At 40.2% G+C, this 7,987-nt stretch overlaps 1 protein-coding gene and 1 non-coding gene across 2 annotated transcripts in view; one reads left to right on the top strand and one right to left on the bottom strand.

Moving 5' to 3' along the window:
* Positions 1–7,987, top strand: part of KLHL3 (kelch like family member 3) — a 99,792-nt gene that overhangs the window by 41,727 nt on the left and 50,078 nt on the right.
* Positions 6,602–6,688, bottom strand: LOC114009971 (small nucleolar RNA SNORD35). Its single transcript, XR_003551365.1, has one exon. It is a non-coding gene; the product is annotated as a small nucleolar RNA SNORD35 (small nucleolar RNA).

Below are 7,987 nucleotides of genomic sequence, written 5' to 3'. Positions count from 1 at the left end.
CTAGGTAGACATGAAAATAATATTTGTTGAATGACTTAATAGAGAAACTCTGTAAAGCTCAGTTTTCTTATCTGTGATGATCATGTAGAAATGTTCTGAGGTTGAAAAGTGCTTAGAATGTGGAAGTGTTCATTACTATAATATTATTATTACTGTAATATAGTTAGTACTAGTATTAGTACTGTTACTATTAGTGATAATGACTGGGGCCTTCTTCAAGGGGTAATTTTTTTCTTCTTTCTTTTGGAGAGGTTTTTGCTATAGGGCGCGAGTGCTCGCCAGAAAGAGAGAAACAGAAAGATAGAAAGCGAGAAATCATCCCCCAAGGGGGATGGCAACGCTGCAATTCCTTCTCTATTCTCCTCTCAGGATCTTGGGCACACATGCACACACGCCTAGCATGAGTTTAAGCCACCAGGTCTGGGACTTGAACTGCGGTCCACTACATGACAGTCCAGTGACATAGCCATTACGCCAGCTGCTGGTCCCTCAAGGGGACGTTTTTTTCTATTGCCCATGCTGATCTATGCTGTTGGTAAGACTGAGGCTCAGTGCTTTGCAGGAGCTGAATGTTGTAGTAACCTCATGCTTCCAGCTTTACCAGGAATCCTGGGCCTCTCCCAGTGCTCAGAAATTATTCTTTCTTCAATATCACTTGCTTTTGCCCATACTTTCCTAACCTGCATCTCCTCCACTGTGCTTAAAGCTCCTGAGGACTGTGAGGCCCTTAGTCATCTTTGTGTCATACACAGTACCTGACACAATGTCCCAGGAGGCCCTAAGAAGGTGCCCTGCAGACATTCCTTGAGGGAGTAAAGAAGCAGATTGGGACTGAACTTTGCCTGAACCAACTAAGAAAAATTTTAATGTTTGGGAACAATCTTAACATTTTCAGAGAGAATAAGGACAGAAGAGGAAAGGCAGGGATCTTTGCCATTTTCTCTTCTGTTTGTCCTTCATGAGGTTTTGTTTTTAAATTCCTGTTTGAGAGAGGGCACAAAATCACTAATTCTTTGGGTAGGACTTTCTCTAACCCAGCTCATCCCAAGATAGAGTCAAGACACAGAAGAACAACCCCCTTCCAGGTGTCTGATTGTTCCACATGAGTGGTGTTACAGGGTCAGAGTGAAGCCCATGAGCAGACAACCTATTTTTCGTATTCCCCTTTGAATTACAAAGTTTGGCTTTGGCCATGGATATCTTTAATGACTCAAGGGCAGAGTAAGCAATGCTTTAGGACAAGTATACTCTAAGGAAGGAGATGACTTTTGAGTTCTAGTGCCTTTGTGCCACTGAATTGCAGCGGGATCTTGCAGATTATGGGACTTCTCTGAACCTGTCCTTTCTTAGCTGCTAAATAAGTCTCTACTAAGGAGTTCCACATTTTCTTTTTTGAGAGGTTTTCGCTATAGGGCGCATGTGCTCACCAGAAAGACAGAGAGAGACAGAGAGACAGAAGGCAAGAAATCACCCTCCAGGGGGGATGGCCACGCCGCAATCCCTTCTCCTCCATTCTCCTCTCGGGATCTTGGGCACGCAGGCACACGTGCCTGGTGTGAATTTAAGCCTCCGGGTTCAGGACTTGAGCTGCGGTCGGCTATGTGGGGAGTCCAGTGACATAGCCATTACACTAACTGCTGGTCCCGAGTTCCACATTTTCTTATGGAACACTATTGAGGCTTTTCAGACACAACTCTGAGTGAGAACTAATGAGGAAATGGCATTTTAGATGCAGGTCAGGAAGAAATTGGTTAAATCTCTTTAAAAATTAGATTAGTGTCAGGTACATGTTATAATTACTACAGGTTAGTTTTTCTTAGCACTGTCTCATTTTTAAATGTGCTGTTGTCTCCTGAAACCATATTTCAGGTGTCAGATTCTGGTATCTTATCTCTAGGGAAGGACTAGACCCTTATTTCCCAGGATGGTTAGTGGTGGATGCCCTCCTATCTGAATGCTTGCCTTCTCCAGCCAGGTGGTTGGAGGATACGGTCAGGAGAACCTTGGACAATAGGCTGGGCTTGGCCAACGATGGTCAAGTCCTCATTCCTGTGGCTTGAAAAATTACACTGGGCATGTGTGTGTACATGCCTAAAGTCCTGAGAGGAGGATGGAGGAGAAGGGGTTGTGGCATGGCCATCCCTTCTGGGGGTGGTTTCTCACTTTGTTTCTCTCTTTCTCCTGTGAGCATACACATATACACCCTATGACAAAAACCTGAAAAAAAAAAAAAAGGAACACATTATGGAATAGTCTAGAGATCACTTTCCTTTGGTTGCCCCAGATATTCTGTTTATTGCATCTATTGATATTTCTGTTGGCAGTTTATTTCTCAAGTATGTGTGATAATGCCATTAAGTTAGGGCCTCTCTCTCTTTCTACATAGATATTTATATTTTCTCTTGTTTATGAGAGAAGAAAGTAGAGAAAAGAAGGGTAAGGGAGAGAGACAGAAATTTTTTGACAGTGTTTTGCTATGTCATGGTTCTCTAGCTCCAGCCTCCCAATTAGCTTAAATTATAGGCATATGCAGTGTGCCCAGTGTGTTTAGGGTGGCCTGGGAATTGAACTTGGCCCTTCCATGTGGCTTTCAGCCTCAGAAGGATTGGTGCTATCTGTGTACCATCATGGCTGGGTGAGGAGGAGATAGATTTTATCAAATATGTATACAAACATATATGTAGCTACAAATTGTGAAATGTGGTGTGAAGGAAATACAGAGTACTGTGCAAGTGTAGATCAAATGTCAGTGGTTCTCATTGCTGCCTTTTTACCAGTTAGCTGAGTAGTGATGGGCACGCTACTTTGTTACTCTCTGCCGTGTGCTCCCTCTTTGTAAGGGACTCTAGCTGTTTCATAGAGCTCTTGTGAATCTGAAATGTAGCAATTATCAGAAAGGGCTTTTAAATATTGTATAAAACCTTATGATGATGGTACTTGTCAAGGCTTGGATAAAATGGTTTGTCACCCAATGTTTTGTATTTTGGAATTAGATTTAGTGAATGGTGATTACCTGGTTCAAAGAAATTCATGTATTGGACTTGATTGTATCATGAAGGTGTTAAGTAAAAACTTAATTTCTTCATGGTGTCCCAGGGTGGGGCCTTTGGGTGTGATAATGTCATTAAGATGGGGCCTCCACGATTGATTTCTGGTAGGGTTTATAAGCAGAAGGAATGAGACCAGAGCAGCTGATAGAAAGTCATATGGATACAGACCACGCTTGGCTTTGCAAAAAGTTCTGCCTTCCACCATATTGTGATGTCTTTGGACTTTCCAGTCACCAGAACTGTGAGTCAAAATCTTATTCTCTTAAGTTCATCCCCTCTTAGATATTTCTGTTACCAGCACAGTAACGGACTAAGACAGTACTATCAAAAAGATGATTGCAACTAGGTAGGTTCCTAAGGTCTGGGTTGCCTTCAGACCAGGACATCTCCTAGCCAGTGGTATGGTGGTAAATGTTTAACAACTGGACCGCTAAAAAAATTCTGAAAGTCCTGATTTGTTTGCTGATTCATTGATTCATTGGCTAATTTCTGTGTTGTAAGTATTTCCACCTACGCTGATTTCAAACTCACCAGTGTAATGTCACCAAATGCAGAGTTGAGACACATGCAATTAGCTCCAGCATTACTACTCCCAGTCATCCTAGGTGTTGTGTCTGACAATGAGGTGGGAATATACTTAACACACTCTTGTTAAGCTTTCATTTAAGAAACAAAAACAGGAATCTGATAGAGTCATTCTTGTGTCTAGTAGTGCTGTTTTCTTGAGTTTAAAACATGGCTGTAGATTTGGCAAATGCTATTGCTTCAATTCCTGGCAAAGGAGCAGGGTACTCAGGGGTGAGGTCCCAGAAGGGTAAAGAAATTTACAATTAGCAGTATGGGTTTAGGAACTTAGTTTTCCAACACAATAGTCTGCCCAGGTTGTGTGTGTGTGTGTGTGTGTGTGTGTGTGTGTGTGTGTTTCTTATAATAACTGTGCCTCTGAGATACAGTATTGCATAATGTTTGAATTTGGGTTTTGGAATTAAAGGGAGTTCATATCCCACATCTGTTACTTCCTGGAAGGTGTAAAGTAACATGTGACCTTAGGCAACTTGCTAAGCTCTCTGAGGCTGTTCTCTCATTTCCAAACTGTGAACAATGACATGTACTTCACAGAGATTTTTTGCTGGACTAAATGAGATGGATCGAGTGACTTCATATGTGAAATTCCTAACACTGCATTTGTTATTGATGAAGTTAGTCCTTCCCCAGTCCTGAGTAACAAATCAGGTCTATGTCTAGGAATATAGTTTTCTCCCCTGATATTCTCAGCCTTATCTCCCCACCCCTGCTTTTAAATTTTACTAAGAATCATCCTTAATTGGACTTTTCCCCTTGCCAAGTCACTGTCCCCCCTTTTAATTCTAGGCCCCCTTCTTGATTCTAAAATGACACTTTTCTTTATAGCCAGAGGGCATGAGACAGAGAGTATGTGTGTGTATGCTCCCCTGTGGTCATGCCACAGTCCTTTCTCTTCCTTTTCTCTCAGGATTTGGAGCATGCACATATACCTCACCTGGTGTGTTTTCCAGGCTACCAAGGCCAGGATTCCAAACACAGTCAGTCATGTGGTGGGGCCCAGCTCCCAATGCACAATTCTTAATTGCTGTGCATTCAGGGTCTAAACCCTGAAAACATTTTTAAAGCAAATATAAGTTCCCCGGAACTCTCCATTTTGCTTGAGATGTGCAGCCTGGCTTGGCTGCCTGTCTAGCCAGAGGGCTGGGATGGAAGGATCAGGTTCATCTGGTGTGCTCTGGTCAAGGCTTGTGCTTATGTCTGAAGTGTGGTGATCAGGGAACTATGAAATCTGATTTTCTCCCACTTCTTTCCACATAGCAATCTTGTAGTACCAAGAAATTAGTTCTGGAACACAAATCAATGAGGAGATGTTGCTGTTTCTTTTTTAAAAATGAAACTATAACTATGCCTATAGGCAGCTGATTATTTTCTTACAAATGGTATTATCTGAGTAGACATCACTCTGTCCCCCTGACTGAAGTCCCAAGGGTCTCTGCTTAGATATAGATCACAGTTGGCAAATTTTTCCTATGAAGGGCCAGATATTAAATATGTTAGGCTTTATGGGTTTTGAATTCTCAGCTCTGCTCTTGTAGGATGAAAGCAGCTATAGACAGTATGCAGACAAAAGAGTGTGGCTGTCTTCCAATATAATTTTATTTACAAAAGCAGGTGTCAGACTGGATTTGGCCTGCAGGCTGTAGTTTGCCAACCCCTGCTATTAGACATTTGAGAGGCAGATAAGAATAATGGGTCAGGGCATGAACTTTGGAGTTGGCTTTGTGTGGAAGCCAGCTCTGCTTCTTTTTAGCTCTATGATGGGGGGCAAGTCTCTTAATAAGGGGTAAGGGTTGGTTATCTTGAGAATTCGAGTCGATGGTATCTACAGAGTCCCTTGATGGGAGGGACTATAGGGAATAATTTTAGTTGGTGAAGCTAGTTAGAAGTTTATTTGCTTGTTTGTTTTTCAAGCCTGAAGTATAAGTGAAAAATAAAATATATGGCCTTCTGTAGCTGCTGAGAAGGTCACTGCTGTTACAGAGTGCTGTGGCTTTCACGGCTGAGTAGGAAAACAGTGTAACTAAGTGGAACCAGTTAGACAAGTCGAGCCAAAAATAAAGATAAGGTTAAATATCTACTTTGGTAGACTCAGCTTGCTTTTTAGCTTTTATTTATTTATTTATTTATTTTATTTTTAATTTTATTTTTATTTATTTTTTATTTTGATTATTTATTTATTTATTTATTGGAGAGGTTTTTTTGCTTTTTAGCTTTTAAAACAAAGATTAAGCTGGTTGATGGGGGAAATGTGGTCAATAAATTGATACTACCTACTCAAGGACTTATAGTTTATTCTTCAACCTAGTCACTGGCATTTTACTAAGCAGTGTGGGGAAGGAGGTGCAGAGACACAGACAAAGGCAGGAACACTTCTCACCTGCAGAAGTGCAGTCTAGTAACAGGAAGTAGAAAGAGGTTTGGATAACCTTATGTATGACAGAACGAGATTGTGGTGGCTGTCCCACCACCTAACCCAGAGAAGCCAGACTTTTCATCAGCCTTCGGCTCTGCCCTATTTGCCAATATTTCAGACCCTTCTTCCATAGCCCTGTTCTGTACTCCAACATGGACAGGTTTCACCCACCTCCTTACATGCTTATTCTGAACTCATTTGTCTATTCATTCATTTAGAAAGTATTTGAGTGTATATTATGTGTTAGAAAATAAGACTGGGTCCCTGTTGTCATGGGTCTTAAGGGCTAGTGAAAACAATGCTGTGAGGGTGAGGGACATAGCTCTATGAGAGATAATCATAGAGAATATTATTTAGACAAGGGTGACTTCATGGTGTGTGTGTGTGTGTGTGTGTGTCTGTGTGTATACACATCCTATTTTTATACACATATAGGTTATTTTATACACAAACAGGAGTAAACAGTATAAAAACCTGCTCCTTTCCTGTTGTTCCACTCCATCCTGTTCTGTTTCCCTACTTTCTTTTTGACCGATTCCTTTATTTTCTTTCCCTCCTGGCATTAGCTGAGCCGTTGGCATTATCAGGACTGCTTGCAGTAGGATTCATAGGCCATCATGAGAAAAAGACATCATCTGCCTGACTGAGTCCTTTCTGATTTCTTACCCAATTCAAGTTATGCCCAGCTGGACCCAAGTATGTATTTAGGAAACAGGGCCAAATACTTGAGGGACAAAGCATCATTAACCTATTAATACACAAAAAAAATATTGTTAGGTTAATAAAAATTGAGATTTTTTTTCCCTCCCTGGCAGATATAGTTTTCATTTCAATTTTGTGCTATGTTACACATTGTATTTTTTAGTATTTTTAGTATTTTTCCTTTTCCCTCAGAATTTTTCTTCTTCCTTTTACTTTTATTATTATTACTGTTTTAGATTTTTACCATAGGAGGCATGCACTTGCTGGAGAGAGACAAAGAGAGAGAAAGTGAAAGATCCACTTCCAGAGGAGATGGCCACTCCACGATCCCTTCTCCTCCATTCTTCTCTTGGAATCTTGAGAAAAACACACATGCCTGGTGTGTTTCTCAAGCTGCTGGTCTGAGACCCGAATTGCAGAGTTGGCCATGTAGGATCTAGCACCTCAACTACCATGCCACCTGCTGGCTCTCTCCTCCACATTTTTTCTTTTAAAACTTATTTACTCACTTTATTAATTATTATTATATTACTGTTATTATCTTTGTATAGGGCACATATGTTTACTAGAGAGAGACAGAGAGAGCGAGAAAGTGAGAAAGCAAGCTACCAGGTTTGGGACTCAAACCACAATTGGCCATGTGATAGTCCAGACCTTAACCACCATGCCACCTGTTGGCTCTCCTCTCCACTTTTAATTTTGATAAATTTCATACCTATAAAAGAGTTTAAAAGAATGAACATCCATGCACTCTTTACCTAGATTCACCACCTAATCTTCCATGTCATTTGCTTTACTTCTCTTTCTATAGATTTAATCTTGGATTTCACTGAGTCATCAGACTGTAAATTGTAGACAGCATGACATATTATTCTGATATCTTAGTATATACCTCCTAGAACAAGGAAATTCTATAGCAAAGAAATTTGACATTGATATGTCAACATTATCTAACATATAAATGATATTAAAATTTTCCTAATAGTTCCCAAAATAGTCCTTCATAGTTGTTCCTTCTTAATCCATAATGTGATCTAGGTTCATACATGTATTTTGTTGTTAGGTCTATAAATTCCTTTAATCTGAAATGATCTCCCTGGCTTTTTTCTTTCATAATATTAACAGATTTGATCTTTTCTGGATCAATTATTGCATTGGGGGTTGCAAAATGGTGATTTTGTTCTTTAAAATTTTTTTTTTTTTTTTTTTTTTTTTTTTTTTTTTTTTTTTTTTTTTT

The sequence above is a fragment of the Tupaia chinensis genome, unplaced genomic scaffold, assembly GCF_000334495.1.
Source record: "Tupaia chinensis unplaced genomic scaffold, TupChi_1.0 Scaffold000672_1, whole genome shotgun sequence".
Lineage (NCBI taxonomy): Eukaryota > Metazoa > Chordata > Mammalia > Scandentia > Tupaiidae > Tupaia > Tupaia belangeri.
This window is presented reverse-complemented; position numbering and strand designations above follow the sequence as displayed.